This window comes from Octopus bimaculoides, chromosome 2 (genome assembly GCF_001194135.2).
Source record: "Octopus bimaculoides isolate UCB-OBI-ISO-001 chromosome 2, ASM119413v2, whole genome shotgun sequence".
Taxonomy (NCBI): domain Eukaryota; kingdom Metazoa; phylum Mollusca; class Cephalopoda; order Octopoda; family Octopodidae; genus Octopus; species Octopus bimaculoides.
The window spans coordinates 175,515,972-175,532,623 of NC_068982.1; the positions used below are offsets into that span (position 1 = coordinate 175,515,972).

General features: G+C 35.0%; 1 protein-coding gene across 13 annotated transcripts in view; it reads right to left on the reverse strand.

Annotated features, from left to right (window-relative positions):
• Positions 1–16,652, reverse strand: part of LOC106882686 (vitamin D3 receptor) — a 761,413-nt gene that overhangs the window by 111,327 nt on the left and 633,434 nt on the right. For all 13 annotated transcript variants that reach the window (XM_052965751.1, XM_052965745.1, XM_052965755.1 and 10 more), the window contains one exon: positions 9,094–9,140. The gene's annotated coding sequence lies outside the window, so the exon portion shown is untranslated. The remainder of the gene's footprint in view (positions 1–9,093; positions 9,141–16,652) is intronic.

The following is a 16,652-nucleotide window of genomic DNA, read 5'->3' on the forward strand; positions in this document are numbered from 1 at the left end:
ATATATATTACATATATATATTGCACTAGTGAAGGTGCGTGGCTTAGTGGTTAGGGCATTCCGCTCACGATCATAAGGTCGTGAGTTCAATTCCCGGCGACGCAGTGTCCATGAGCAAGACACTTCATTTCACATTGCTCCAGTTCCCTCAGCTGACAAAAATGAGTAGTACCTGTATTTCAAAGGGCCGGCCTCATCACATCCTGTATCACACTGAATCTCCCTGAGAGAACTACATTAAGGGTACGTGTGTGTGGAGTGCTCAGCCACTTGCACATTAATTTCACGAGCAAGCTGTTCTGTTGATTGGATCAACTGGAGCCCTCGTTGTCATAACCGACTGAGTACCAGTTCATATATTGCACAAAGCAGTTTGAACAAAATATTTTCATGTAAAGTCATATTTAACACATTTAAGTGTATTTGTGTGTGATAAGATCTTCCTTTGTGGAAATTGTCCAGGGAAAAACTTATCTCCTTAGACAATATATGTAAAAGCAAATTTTGGGCTGTGAATGTCACTGGATCATAAGATGCAAAAGTTTTTGTGTCTTTTTGCTTCATCAGCCATGAGAACTAAATCTGTCCCTCATAGTGAGATAAGAACAAAATTGTTTTTTATTAAAACAGCATACAGTATGTTTGCTGATGGGTGTGAAGCTTGGTCAAGCTAGAATAAAATTAATAATGTTGCATGAAGGAAGAACATAGAGAAAAGAAAAACAAAAAGAGTGGCATATGTTATAGTAAAAGCTCACGAGGATACGTTTTGTAGAAAAATATAGTTAAGAGTTCTCTAAAAGGGTTTTATGTACCTTTTAGAATATGATTAGCTGGCAACAATTATGTAAAGCTTGTATATGTAGGTCTTGCACACACACACACATGCGCGCAAAAACAGACATATGGGCTTCAAAATAAGTGTACGCATCTTACTCTCATTATCTGGACTGTTTGTCTTGTTGCATTTGAATGTGTATTTATGTATGTATTATGTAAAAATGATGATGATATATGAAAAAATTATCTGCTGCTAATATTTTACATGCACATGATATATAAGTTACAACCACATGTATATTACATTATATTTACACACACACACACTCACACATAATGTACTATATGTGTTCTGCCTGTACAAATATACACAATTACACACAGACACACAACACACTCACAATTGAATAAACAAGTGCATCTATTTTTAATACATACGCATTTTGTTCACTCAAAACACGCATACACACACATAAGTCATACCCTAAGAGATAGTCGTAACCATAAGTTAGTGAGATTCTACCCCATCCAGTTTGTAAATGTTACATCCATTAACAGATCTAAAGGTGTCCATTAGCTACAGACATACATCAATTTTCACATGAATCTTAATCTGCAAATACAGCTGTTAATCCCTCATCCAGCATAGAAGATAAAATAGATCTAAACAACCAAATACAGTTTGTGAGGTGAGGTTACATCAGCAGAAATCTTAACAACAACAATACGATACAAGCAATACATGAAAATATATATATTAATACTTCTTGATTTTTCTTTTTTCCTCTCTTTATTCTTTTTGTTATTAAGGTGAATTAGCAGAAGTGGTAGAACAATGGATAAAATGCCTGGTGATATTTAGCATTCTTCCTTTATGATTTGAGTTCATGTTTCAACAGCTCCTGATTTTACTTTTTACCTTTCTGTGATCGACAAAATAATTACCTTTTCCTCTAAATATGTGGTGCTGTGTTTTTGTCAACTTTGCCTTTCATCCTTCTAGTGTCAATAAACTAAGCACTAGTAAATATAGAAATCCACTATTGCTTGTCAAAATCTATACTCATGCATCTAAGTTAGAAGTCATTATCACTTTAATTACTAGCAGAAAAACTGACCCTTGGATATATATATATATTATTCTAATAAAAGAATGTTGTTGACATTGACTGACTCAAAGTTTTGGCCAGAGAAGCCACTGATGATGGCTTAGTTGGCTAAAACTTCGAATTCATTATCAACAACATTCTTGTATAAGAATATAAGAACAATAAATTTGTACTCTACTAAAGTATAAAGTAATCCATCAGATTAATATAAAATTGTTTGCACAACAACACAATGTAACTTAATTTACTCATTTATTTCCCGAGTAATCAGCATTTTTACAGAAACAGACAGAAAACTAAAATATAGCTACACTCTGTCAAATACTGTCTGGTGTAAATTAATCACATCCTCCTCTCCGATATATTGGGCATATAGGCATAATTTTTGTTTGTTCTAATAAAAATAAGATGACAAAACAAAGTCAACAGTAGCAATTAATAGTAATTACTTTTAAAGTTTTCCTGTTATGATGGCGAGACTGGTTGTAGTTTTGGAGTTAAGTTAGGAAGGGTGAAAAAGGTTAGAGTGAGGGTCATTTGGTTCCAGGTTAGGTTCTTGGAATTTCTGCTACATTTGTAACAACAATAAACATGGTAATTTGATTTTATGACAGTCTTCGAATTTTTAAATGATATTTATGATTTGTATCTAGTGATTTTAAGTTTATAGTTTTTGTTTTTATAGCACTGATATTTAATAAACTCAACTGAAGATCACAAAAACTGCACTAAGTGGAGTTTACTCACTCATAACATGTGTATTTATGTGTGTGTATCATCATCATCATCATCCAATGTTTTAAATCCAGGTTTTGTCCCCATTAACAGGGGTGGCCAAATCTACCTCAATGCCATAGCAAACACCCTCACACCATCTCGCCCGATTTTGGGCATCCTCCTTTTTCAAACCAACCCTCCCAATCTCCTCCTCCTTCACCTGTCCCCTCCACCTTTTCCTCAGTCTACCTCACTTTCACGCTCCATTTACCTCAAATGCAATCACCTTCCTCAGAACATGCTCTTCATCCCTCCTCAACACATGCCATACCATCTCACTCCATTTGCCATATGTATATATAAAAAGTAAAAGTGCCCTTTGGTCATGAATGACCATGGGATTGCACTTAGAAAGTTACCCTCCAAGGCACAAATTGTTTATGGAAGACCAGCGGTTGCCCATGCATACCAGCCTCCTCTCTCCACACCACTGATGTTATCCAAGGGAAAGGCAAAGGCTGATACAGCTTGGTACCAGTGACATCACAACTCATTTCTACAGCTGAGTGAACTGGAGCAACTTGAAATAAAGTGTCTTGCTCAAGAACACAACAAACAACCCAGTCTGGGAATTGAACTCACTACCTCATGATTGTGAGTCCAGCAATCTAACCACTGAGTCATATGCCTTCACTGTGTATATATATGTATATATTTGTATGTAAATTTTCATACATATAAATATATCTATATATATCTATATATGCACATGCATGTATATATATATATATATATGGGAGAATATACAAAAAATAACAACAGACGAGGACAGGTGGTGTAAATAACAAAAGTATATATTAGTATGACGCTCGAGAATACGGAAAGTATATTTATATATGCATGCACATGTATATATATACATATATATATGTGCACATGTAAATATATATTTCTTTTACTTGTTTCAGTCATTTGACTGTGGCCATGCTAGAGCACCGCCTTTAGTTGAGCAAATCGACCCCAGGAATTATTCTTTGTAAGCCTAGTACTTATTCTATCAGTCTCTTTTACCGAACTGCTAAGTTATGGGGACATAAACACACCAGCATCGGTTGTCAAGCGATGGTGAATGGGCGACAAACACAGACACACAAACACACACACACACACATCTATATATACGACGGGCTTCTTTCAGTTTCCGTCTACCAAATTCACTCACAAGGCTTTGGTTGGCCCAAGGCTATAGTAGCAGACACTTGCCCAAAGTGCCACTACACATTGATGGTTTTCTTGTTACCAACCTTTACTAGCTTCTAACTGTTTTGCAAGTAAGGGATTTTGTATGCTAAAGGTCTTCAAGAGTGCAGGACAAGTGAACACAATATCAAGAACATTCCTGCACATTTGTATGCATGTGCAAGCATGCACACATATGCGCACACACACACACACACACACACACACTTATACCCAAGGTCACATCCAACGCAGTCATCTTGGATACTACACTCAAACGAAAAATGAAAAGAAATGTGATCATGTTCACTAGAATGCATAGGTCTACTCAATTATACTGCCCCAGTATTAAACAATGCCAAATTGTTTTATAATTCATTCAAAACAAATAATCAATTAAATAAATCTCATGAACAAATCAAAAGTTTAGAAATGATCTGAACATTAATACAGTTATGTATACAATAAATAGATATGGCTACGATGGTGTATACCTCTTATATACATACATATATATGTAAGTAAATGCATGTAGATATGTAAAAGAAATGCGTTAAGAACATGAAGTTCAAAACAAAGTAAAAAGCTTAATTGAGCTCTGCTACTTGTAATTGGAAATGGAATGTTCTGAAATATACACCAATAGTAACTGTTACATAATTTTCATTTTAAATTAAAAGTTAATCTGTAGCAAATGTGAGAATAAATTAATTTCCTGCTTAGTTTTCTGTCACTAACTTATAATTTTAAGTAATGCTCAGAGTACAAAATTCAAGAAAAGAGAGCATTATGGCAAAAACAAAGAATGTAAATGAATCTTTTGGGAGAGAATGTTGCGTGTACAGAAATTCTGTGGAGGTATATGTTAGGACATTGTATAATAAAATTTTCTTATTTTTTATCTTTTGTAGTAATAAAATGCTGATATAAAACATATACATAATAAGCATGCTAAAAATGTCTTAGGTTATATTAATCATAGAAGTACAGTGTACCGTTAATGTAACTTAAGTCATTTGAATATTCAATTAAAGCATGAAATGAGAATTTCCGTTCCTGTTTAATTTTCTTCATTTGTAAGATGAGTATTAAGTAATACAGATATTTCTACAGATATTTTCTGTTTTTGATTGGTTTTGAAATAGTTACATACATTTTAAACAGGATGTGAAGTTATAATGAGAAATGTTTTCAGGATGGCTTTATACAAACCTGAAACATTTCATTTACAGATTGCTATACTTGCAGACACCCTTGGACAAGAATGATACCAAATTATTTTAAATATGAAATTAAGAAAAAAATATGAAAAAAAAAAAAAGAAAAAAACATCTAATTACATATTATGTGGCAAAACATTCCACATATCATTTGTATGTGAATAAATAAATTCTTGGCTTTCAGTCAATCCTTGTGCTTTCATGCTTTGATTAATTAGAAAAACATATGACTATGTCTGGTTATATATGTATATATATTGGTGTAATTCTGCATTAAATTTGATTTTGTTAATAGAAACCAGCATGGCATCTCTGAGTACAACCATCATATACATGTAAAACAGGTTTTGAATAGTAAAGTGAACCTGGTATAAATTACAGTTTTACATATCTTTTTTAAAATTTCAATTGTCTCCCTTGCAAGTTTATAACTGTTTTGTGTTTATTTTACCAAAAGTGATCAGAATATTCTTAGCAATGATGGTCTTGACAGTTTCACACAATGACAATTCCATTCAAAACAATTCTATATGTGTGTGTGTGTGTGTATTTGGCAAGTCTAAGATGGCATTGTTGTCTTTGTAAGTTACCAAACTGAACAACAAAAGTAAATTCATTAGAAAAAGTAATTTTAAGATGACAAAAACATCATTATTTGCCCTGTATACAGTGAGATCTGGAATGATTATTTGCATCTCTTATCATTTATCTTTCACTTGTTTCGGATTGTGGCTATACTGGGGCACTGCCTTGAAGAATTTTTAGCCAAATGAATTGACCCTTGTACTTTTTTTTTAAGCCTGGTACTTATTCAATTGTTCAGGTGTGTTTATGTCCCTGTAACTTCGTGGTGTGGCAAAAGTGACCAATAGAATAAGCACTAAGCTTTAAAAAAATAAGTCCTGGGGATGATTAGTTTGACTAAAACTCTTCAAGGTGGTGCCCCAGTATGGCCACAGTCAAACAACTGAAACAAGTAAAAGAGTAAATCTAGGCAGATTTGGATGCAAATATTTTGGTTGCTGTAACATATGTCACAGAATAAATTCTTCCATTTGTGATGACAGTGTGTTGAACACACTTGGTTCATTGATGCATGGCATTATGGGATACTGTTGTTTCAAAATGTTGTGACTAGTCAGCCAGAGGCAACTGGAATTCTGGGCTTAAAACAAAGTTGCAGGATTTGTTTATACTTTCTGTACACAAATTGCTTGCTGTCGATGCTTATTTCTGCCAACCAATAAAAACTGTTATGTGCACTATGTTAAGAATATGGAAATAATCATTCCAAATCTTGATGCACTCAGTGCAAATTTTATTTATTTTTTTTCTGTTGGTTGGCAGATATAGGCATCAATTAGCAAACGATTTGTTCACTGAATGTATAAACAAAGTCACTGGCTTTGATTAGGTACAAGAGTTCTGGCTGCTTCTGGCTGACAAAACACATGTTGAAACACCAGTGTCCCAGAATGCTGTGCAGTAATTAGCTGTCATCCTAAAAGGGAGTAGTTATTCTCCTATACAGTGACCAGTGTATTTTGCATCTCAACCTGCCTAGACATGTTAAAACTAAATATGTTAATAATCATTAATTTTAAAATAATCTAACTAAAAAACTAAATTTAAACTGCTTTGAATTCCATATACAAAATCATATATATTAAACCTGCATAACAGCAGTGCCCTAGCATGGCCGCAGCTCTTAAGCTGAAACTATTAAAGCAAAATAAAAAAAAAACATATTTTAAAGCAAGGCAGCTTTCGTATCTATGTAAATTGTTTTAACCCATACTTTGTATTTGTTGATCCTTACACTCAATTACTCAATTGTTTTTGTGTGAAATTGTTGGAAAAACTCTTTAAAAGATAGTAAAGAAATGCACAAAAAATGTAACTTTAAGATTTATTATAATATAGAATCTTGTCATATAAAACTATGAGTGGTTTTGCAACAAGTTGTGTTTATTTGATTAGATCATTGATTAGAATAAATGTAATCACATTTTTATGTAAACAACGTTTCATTACAATTATCTACATACATTTTAAAATACCAGCACACAACAGGTTTATTTAGGCTAGCTATGGTTTATTTAAATTTGCCATTGAACCAGACATACCTATGTACCATAGAACCCAGTCTGAGAAAAAGACAGTAGAATGTTACTAGCAATAATTATCTTAAAAATACTTTTTTATTTGAACTATATTATTATACTGGGGACTGATGTCCCCAGCACAAGATCAATTGTACTGTATTTTAAACAGTTATACATACACACACATGTGTGTGTGTGTGTGTGCGTGTGTGTGTGTGTGTGTAGTTGAAATTTACAGAAAAACAAAAGACAAAAACAGGTGTATTAGTTTAATGCTCGAGAAGGTGAGAAAGTCTTTTACATTTCAAGCCTATGCTCTTCCATAGAAAGGAACACAAAGAAATATACAGAGAGAGAATAAAAAAAACTTTAGGACCTATTGGTCAATCATGGCAGTCAATCATATATACACATGCATACACACACACATATATATATGTATTTATATATGTATATAAGGATAAAGGTGAAACCAAATATTGAAATTATGAATGCAGTTAATGCACATGTTTCTAAGCAGTTATGTAAGATAACCCTTACATAACTACTAGAAACGTGTGTATTAAATGCATTTAAAATATTCAACAATTGGTTTTGTGTCTTTATACTCATATTATGCATCTTCTTTTCACAACCATCTAACCTTTGAGAATATTAGTTAATACAACAAAGTTATAGGAGTGTAATGATTAATTGGACTTGAGTTAAAAGGTTCTGGTAAAGTATATTGCATCAAACCACAACACTACATACACACATCATCATCATCATCATCATCATCGTTTAATGTCCGCTTTCCATGCTAGCATGGGTTGGACGATTTGACTGAGGACTGGTGAAACCGGATGACAACACCAGGCTCCAATCTAATTTGGCAGAGTTTCTACAGCTGGATGCCCTTCCTAACGCCAACCACTCGGCTATGTGGTTTGTTATGCAACCAGGTATTTGGGGTTCAGCCTCACTAGCACTTTGAACAAGTATCCTTCTGCTATGGAATTCTGGGTAGTAGATTTAATAGACTGAAGCTGAAAGAAACCAGACATGTGTGTGTGCAATGAAAATTATATTAGTGAAAACAATATAAAATATTTAAAGATTATACACATGAACTTATACATACATGTGAATCTGTACACACACACATGTATGCATGCATGTGTGTGCATTTCCTAGAATAAATTCAGCATTTTCCTTGCATCTTCATTTAGATTAGTAAATCATAAATAGATACAGAAATGTACACAAAAATGTGAAAAACAAGTTTTCTAAATATATATATATACATATCTATACAAACACAAGCATATTCATACAAAAACCTGCATGATCCTGATATTTATCATAAGCTTCTCTTTTCACAGTACTAACTCGAGATTTATGATACCACATAAATTCACATTTATACCAATAATTATTAGGTACATTTGGGTATGTTGGTAAATGTATAATTGACAATGTGGAAAAGCTAAGATTATTGGGCTAAGAAAGTGACCAGCTAATAAACACTTAAGAGATGCAACCAGTAAGAATAGTAAAATTAAACAAGACTTTTCTTAAGTCCAACCTATCATCGTTATCATAGAAATACTGGTAATGGAAGTTTGCTTCTTTGCTAGAAGCAAGCGCTTTTTTTTTTTTGTAAAAAGAAATCAAATATTTAAAAAAGGAAGAAAACAAATACATTTAATCATTTTTACATGTACATGTATGCATAAGTGAAAAGAAAACTACACCAATGGAATAATTGATAAAAAAGGAAACAAATATTCAACAAGCAAACCCTATATTTCAATCACCACAACCAAGACAATCTCTATTCTCAAACTGATGAAAGAATAGTAAAATATTCAAACATTAAATTAAAAGTTGCAAAAAAAAGAAGAAAAAATCCCCCAGAAAAAGAAACTTTGTAGTACTTACATATTTTAATATGGCAAGAAAAGTATTCCAAATGATTGTATAGGTAACTGTCAAATAAAAACATGAAAGAAAATATATAAATAAGTAAACAAAAATGTATTTATGAATTATTTTGTTACCTCTCTCTCTCATGAGAGGGGTAACAGTTTCATGAATGAAAATTCTGTTGTTTGACCAACTGAATTACTTGCTCATTGAATTAACATGCAAGTGGTTGAGCATTCCATAGACAGGTGTACCTTTAACATAATTCACAGAGTGTGACAAAACTATATCTTTGAATTACAGCTACAATCCATACAATGGGTTTCTATACAGTTTCCATCTATCCAACTTTACTGACAGTGTATGGGACAACCCTCAGCTGTGAAAAATGTCAAGTATCCAAGATGCTATGCAGTGGGACTGACATAGCATGTTGCAAAGTGAGCTTCTTAATAATTTGGGTATATTGTACCAGTACACACACATAAACACATACATACACACACATGGGTGGAAGGGAAAACTAGAGGTGGAAATTAGGTGAGGAGACCAATCCCAGGTTTGCCTAGATGGGACGGTCTTCCTGAGTACTGCATACTACAAATCATTCTGCCATTTGTCCTTTTCTCCATGAGGTTCAAAGTCCTGTGATTAGCCTTCACTACTGAGTTCCATGTCTTCTGGGGTTTCCCCTCTTCCACAAGTTCCATCCATTTGCAGTGATCAGCACTTTTTTATACAGCTGTCCGCATTCATATGCATCACATGTCCATATCAGTGCAGTTTTCTTTCTTGTACACTACATCCAATTCCTCTTATGTCTAATTTTGCTCTCAATATATTTCATCATCACCATCATCATTTAACATTCGTTGTCCTTGCTGGCATGGGTTGGAAGGTTTGACCAGGGCTGGTAAGCAGGAAGGTTGCACCAGAATCCAGTCTGATTTGGCATGGTTTCTATGGCTGGATGCCTTTCCTAACACCAAACACTCAGAGTATAACGGGTGCTTTTATGTGCCAGTTGCGTGATACCAGTATCTGCTACGACTGTGATTTTACTTGGCTTGACGGGTCTTCTTCTCAAGCATAACATAATGCTAAAAGTCTTAGTCATTGCCTCTGTGAGGCCCAACACTTGAAAGGAGCTTTTTACATGGGTTGGACGATTTGACTGAGGACTGACGAACTAGATGGCCTGCACCAGGCTCCAATCTGATCTGGCAAAGTTTTTACAGTTGGATGCCCTTCCTAACAACAACCTCTCCAAGAGTGTAATGGGTGCTTTTACGTGCCACCGGTACGAGGGCCAGTCAGGAAGTACTGGCAATGGCCACGCTCAAGTGGTGTTTTTTACGTGCCACCTGCACAGGAGCCAGTCCAGCGGCACTGGCAATGACCTCGCTCGAGGGCCAGTAAGGCAGCACTGGTAACAAACACGTTCGAATGGTGCTTTTTACGTGCCTCCAGCACGGAAGCCAGTGAGCTGCTCTCAGCGCTCCATTGGCATGGGTGCCAGTCACCGAATTTGCGAATTTGATTTGATTTCAATTTCACTTGTCTCAATAGGTTTTTGCAAGCAGAGTTTAGTGTCCAATGAAGGAAAGTACGCATAAGTGGGCTGGTTACACCTCTGGCATAGGCCACTTGTTATGGTCTCACTTGGCTTGCCAGGTCTTCTCATGCACAGCATATTTCCAAAGGTTTTGGTCACTAGTCATTGCCTCGGTGAGGCCTAATGTTTGATATTTGATTAGTTGTTCCTCTTCATTGTCTCCTTCTACACACAAGATAAAACTCCCACTTTATTGCAATTTGTCCTTGTAATGCCCACCCACCATTATAAAAAAAAAAAAAAATCATCCTTATTAGTTGACTCAAATAACAACCAACTGAAAATAACATACTGCACACAGTGTTTTCATTTTAAACATCACTTTCTAATATTTATTTATTAGTTTGTTTATCTATTTACTTTTGCCAACTCTATGAAATATTAGCAACTAGGTTGCAATGTCCTGTGCTGCCAAAAACAACAATCTTTTTAAATGTCGGGCAATGACACCGAGTCTTGCTGAAGGCACTCCACCACCAGACAAATCTAACCAGCAACAATGCAAAACCACCCCAGTCACTTAATAAAATCTTCCCTCCTTTGCTGAATGGAGAAGCAAGCACAAATAACTGCACAGTGAAAACATATTTGACTGAACTGTTTGGCTATCTATCTGTCTGCTTCCCCTTTTGTGTGTGTGTGGTGTGTATATATATATATATATATACATATATATATATATACATATGTACACACACACACACACACACAACGTTATTAGCAAATTTTCCTATGTTTTGATTAACTTTAAAGGTTGCTGGCAATGACAGTGCAGAAAATGTCATCTGTTAGAGGAAGAATAAGCTGCAGACTTGTGGTGCTAACACAACCTAACTGAAAGTGCATGCATGAACATTAAAGACCCTTGTAAGTTAGTCACTGATACCACTGCCACCACTACCACCACCACCACCACAGTCACCACCATTATTCCTACTACCATTGCCGCTATCACTGCTGTCTCTACTTTCACCAGTGTAACCACTACAACCACTACAACTATTATTACTACTATCACTACTGCCATAACCACTACCAACAAGACCATTATTTTCAACATCATCTTCAGTTCCACAGAAACCTATTGATTAAATATTTAACATTGAAGAAACATTGAAAACAAATTGTTTCATATTAAGAAAATAAATTAAATTCTTTTTTTTTAATAATTAATCGAGAGATACTCAAATTCTTATGACTACACTCCTATTATTTTCGTTTTTATTATTATTTTTATTATGCACATTACTGTCATCATTTAACATCCGTTCTCCATGATGGAATGGGTTGGACAGTTTGATAGGAGCTGGCAAGTAAAAAGACTGTTAAGCTTTACTATCTGCACTGGCATGGTTTCTATAACTGGATGCCCTACCCTCTTCATCATAAAACCCACCATCTCCACCATATTTGAATGCTTTGGTTTGCTTAGCCATCAACCCTCTCAAGAAAGGATTGAAAGTTACAACATCTCATCTTAGAATACCGGAAGATATCCTCATTCACAACAATACAATTATTATCATTGTTGTTAATGCTAATGTCCTTACAATCATCACTGACTACTTCATTTCCCTTATACTGTTAATGCTTATAAGAAAGCCTACATTGTACTCCAGTCTCTGAAAACATCTCGGGTTTGGTGACTGCAAAATATCCTTAGCATCCTCAGGAAAGGCTTTAATCTCACAACTAAACACTCTTCCTCCATCATTGCAACTGCCATCATTATTGGCATTTTATGCTTGTTTTTCTAAACTCGCAAGAGTTGGACAGGTCTTCAGTACCGGGTTGTGTCACTTGTTGCAGTTATTTGCCATCTCTGTTGTGAGGTTCAATCTCTTAAAATCAACTTTCATAACTTTTTACCGTATCATATTTCATCTTCCTTTCTTTCACTTGGATTGCTCCATGTCTTTACTAAACCATCATCTCCCATATGCATCACATGTTCACATTGATGAACTCTACACTTTTCATATGCTATATCTAAATCCTCTTATATCCAGTTATCCTCTCAGCTCAGTTTTTGCTTCATCATTCATACATATCAACATTACACATCCTGTGAAATATGCATTCATTTCTTTTCAGCCTTCACATTTTCCCTGTTCAATGTCCTTGTTTTTCTGGTATTCAACACTCACTTACACAAAAGCATCATAAAATCTATCCTTTCCCCAGAAAGAATTCCTCTGTTGACTGTATAAGTAATTTTTTTCTACTTTGCTTTTACCCTGGATACTATGCTTTTGGAACATTATCTTTCATTCACTGTTAATTAGGTCACTAGGTAAGAGAAGCTATCAGGTATTTTTTTTTTATATATATCATAGCTGAATAGCTATGATAAAAAGAAGGCGTAACTGAGAATTGAGCTCTGGTAAGACACCTATTTGCATGCCAGATTCTCTACTGAACTCATTGCTAACTCTCATGCAGATAATATCTCTCCATACAGTTTGTACATTTCTTGCAAACCACTCATTTATACCTACTTCTCTCAGCATTATTCAGACTGCAGTGCATGAAACTTCAACAAAGGCCTTCTCCCACAATGAATGCTTAGTCTTTACCAAAAACTTATCCAATAGATATCTCACTAAAAAGAGAACACAAACTTGAACTATGCTTTATCTAAGCTGATTTTCTTCTTAATTAGTTGTGCTGTAACTCTTTTTGTTACTTTCATCACTTGTTTAATTAATTTGATGCTTCTGAGGATATTGTGAATAATCTCTTCCTGTACAACCTGTTGACTGTGCAAGTAACTGGTGTATATCTTACATCACTGAATATTTTCAGCATCTTAGTGCTTCCCTGAAAGTGGAGTTGCTTTCCTTGCCTTCACATCCTTAATGACCAAATGGCTACTTTAAACATATCTCACACGATTTCAATAGCCGACAGCCATGTTGAGTCTCCTTGGGATTGTTTCATCTCTCCCATAAATTCTTTTATTCAGCAGTTTCTTGCAGCAGTATTTCCATGCCATTTTCATCTTGGCATCAGTGAAGGCATGTGCAGCTATGATAACAAACATTTTACTTACACCATCTTGATTTATACTGCCATACGACTTTGTAATCCCAAATACTTCACACTTCTGATCCTCATGTCATAGAACATTGACAAATTTCTTACTTTCTGCTTCACTTCTTGCTATGTACCATTGATGTTTAGCTTCTGTCATAGCTACATGTTGTTATCTTTTCCAAGCATTTTATGGCTCTGTCTACTATATTATTCCCTATGTCACCAGGTTGAGACCTTGCTCCAGCCATAGATGTGGTCTCTGCCTCACAACATGTCTTACAGAAACTCTCAGTTTTCTTCTATATTACATGTCTCTTGTCTCTTCCTCTGCTGCAAAATGTATTTCACCTAGTACTCATTTAGTATCTATGTACCTCAATGTTCTCGTGTACAACACTGTTTTTAAATCAAATCCTTTCTTTAGAAATCTAAATGTGAACAATGAACAAATGTCTACATTTAAACAGAACACAGGTGCATAATTAAAGAAAATACAAAAACCTGATAAAAATCTGACAAACTGTATACCAGAGTTCCACCTTTTTTTTATTTCTAGTCTTTTTGAATCAGTAATGAAACTTGTAGGTAAATATAAACATTAACAATGTTTTTATTTTCTCATTATAGCTTACATTTCTCCAACATTGAGAGTTGTTTCTCTACATATTTTCAACCAAAGGCAGACTAGTCACCCTGTTAATCATCTATGGGTAAACTCTGATGATCCAGTTACGTACATCCAATTAATATGTAGCTAATGGCATATCAACATGCAACATTTCAGATTGTAACTTTTGTTTGTAAATTTTGATTGAGCAAACCTATAATCAAATGTGTTGTAACCAGGATGATATTCTTTAACGGTATTCAGAACTACATTGTCTCATATGTCCATTTTATAACATAGTAATGCATGATTTGAGAGATATATGGAAATATTTCTAATAGGTTAAATGATCATAGGTTTTTTTTTTTTTTTGGTCATGTACTGAGAGTGGAAATGGTAGCAGCTGATATTTTTCAATAATCATAATGCTAGCAAGTTAAATTAAATGTGAAATGCTGGCAGAAGGCCACACAATTTGACAGTTGATGAAAGTTGATGAAATCCTCCCTGGCACTTGAAATGGTGCTTATGTCACCCACTACCTAGATAATAATAATTATAATCAAGACGATAATGATTTCTTGCATTGGGATAAAACCACAGGCTTATAAAGGAACAGTGTAATTCACAGAATTGGTCCCAGTACATGTCTGTTAAATATTCTAGATGTAGAGATGCAGTTAAGGCATTCAGGCTAACAAGCTACCATTTCTGTCAATCCCAATGACCTTTCCAAAAGCTGTTGACTTAATATCTGTCTCAAGAGCATTAACAGTATAAGTAAGTCAAATGGCTTCAACAAGTGATAAATCTATACTACAGTCTTAGCATTCCAGGAGCTGGCTCTTGTACCACAATACTATGTGAGTGGTGACTATAAAATACCAGGGGTTGTAATTTTGTGATGGTGAAATTAACTGAATGATGGCCTCCCAACCTCTTTGGTCATGAATGACCATGGCATTGCACCTAGAAAGTTGCCCTCTGAGGTACATGTCTGGGCAAGATCGTTTATGGAGGGCCAGTAGTCATCCACGCATACCAGCCTCCCCTCTCCATGCCACCAATGTTATCCAAGGGAAAAACAAAAGCCAATACAGCTTGGCACCAGTGATATTGCAAGTCACCTCTACAGATGAGTGAACTGGAGTAACGAGAAATGAAGTGTCTTGCTGAAGAACACAACACACAACCAGGTCTGGGAATTGAACTCACAACCTCATGATTGTGAACCTGATGCTCTAACCACTGAGTCATGCACCTTCATTAGCCATGACAGAAATTTTGATGGTATTGGTGAGTACGATTATCCTAATATCAACAGTGATGCTTATGATGAAAGCGTTGATGAAGCAGATGAAATGACAACTAAATATTTGTACATCACTGCTTTATGACTTACTATGGCCTTTAACACAGAATATCCTAGTGTAAATACCACTCTACTTGTGTGAATATGTATATATATATGCCTACATACTTGTGTATTTGTTTCTGACTTTTGTGCACAATATGCATGAATGCATGTATTTAAAGGGGTGAGAGACAATAAATGAACGGAAGATGTTTGTTAATTGTGCATATATGTAGTGTCTTCGATATATTTGTGAATGTGCTGTGCATAAGAAAGTGTTTGTATCAACGTGCATAAGTGTATTTATCTATGTATGCATGTATGCATCTGTAGAGCACATTAAAGACATATTGTGTGCAGTTTATGTGTGTGAGTGTTTGAGAGAGAGAGTGTGTGTGTATGTGTGTGTGTGTGAGTGTAGCAATTATGTTTTGTGTTGATTATGGGTACGTATGCATATTTGCATTAATTGTGAATGTTGTGTGGATTGTGGATGCTGATTATGTCAGATGATATGTTTACATTTATGTGCATGTGTGTGAGAATGTGCATATTTGCATATACGTGCATGTGTGTGTGCACATGTGAACATAAATGTGAGGTCTTGGCAATGTATTACATGAAATGTTTTTAAATGTGGATGTGTGACTGCATTTCTATGTGTATTTATGAGATTACCATGCATCATGTGATTACTCAAAGTCAGCCCTGATCAAGCAGACCTATGACCAAGGGCATCTAGCTATGATCATTCTGTCTTCCCTTTTCAGACATGCTATCCAGTGTCCACTTTTTAAATACTATAGCAGGTGATTTGAAGGAGATTCAGTTGCTATATCTATCAGGTCAAATGACTATGTATTATATATATTTTTTTTGTGTGTGTATGTGCAGTGTGCGTGAGAGAGAGAGAGAGAGAGAGAGATAATGGGGGAAGAGAGAGAGAAAGAGAGAGAGAGAGA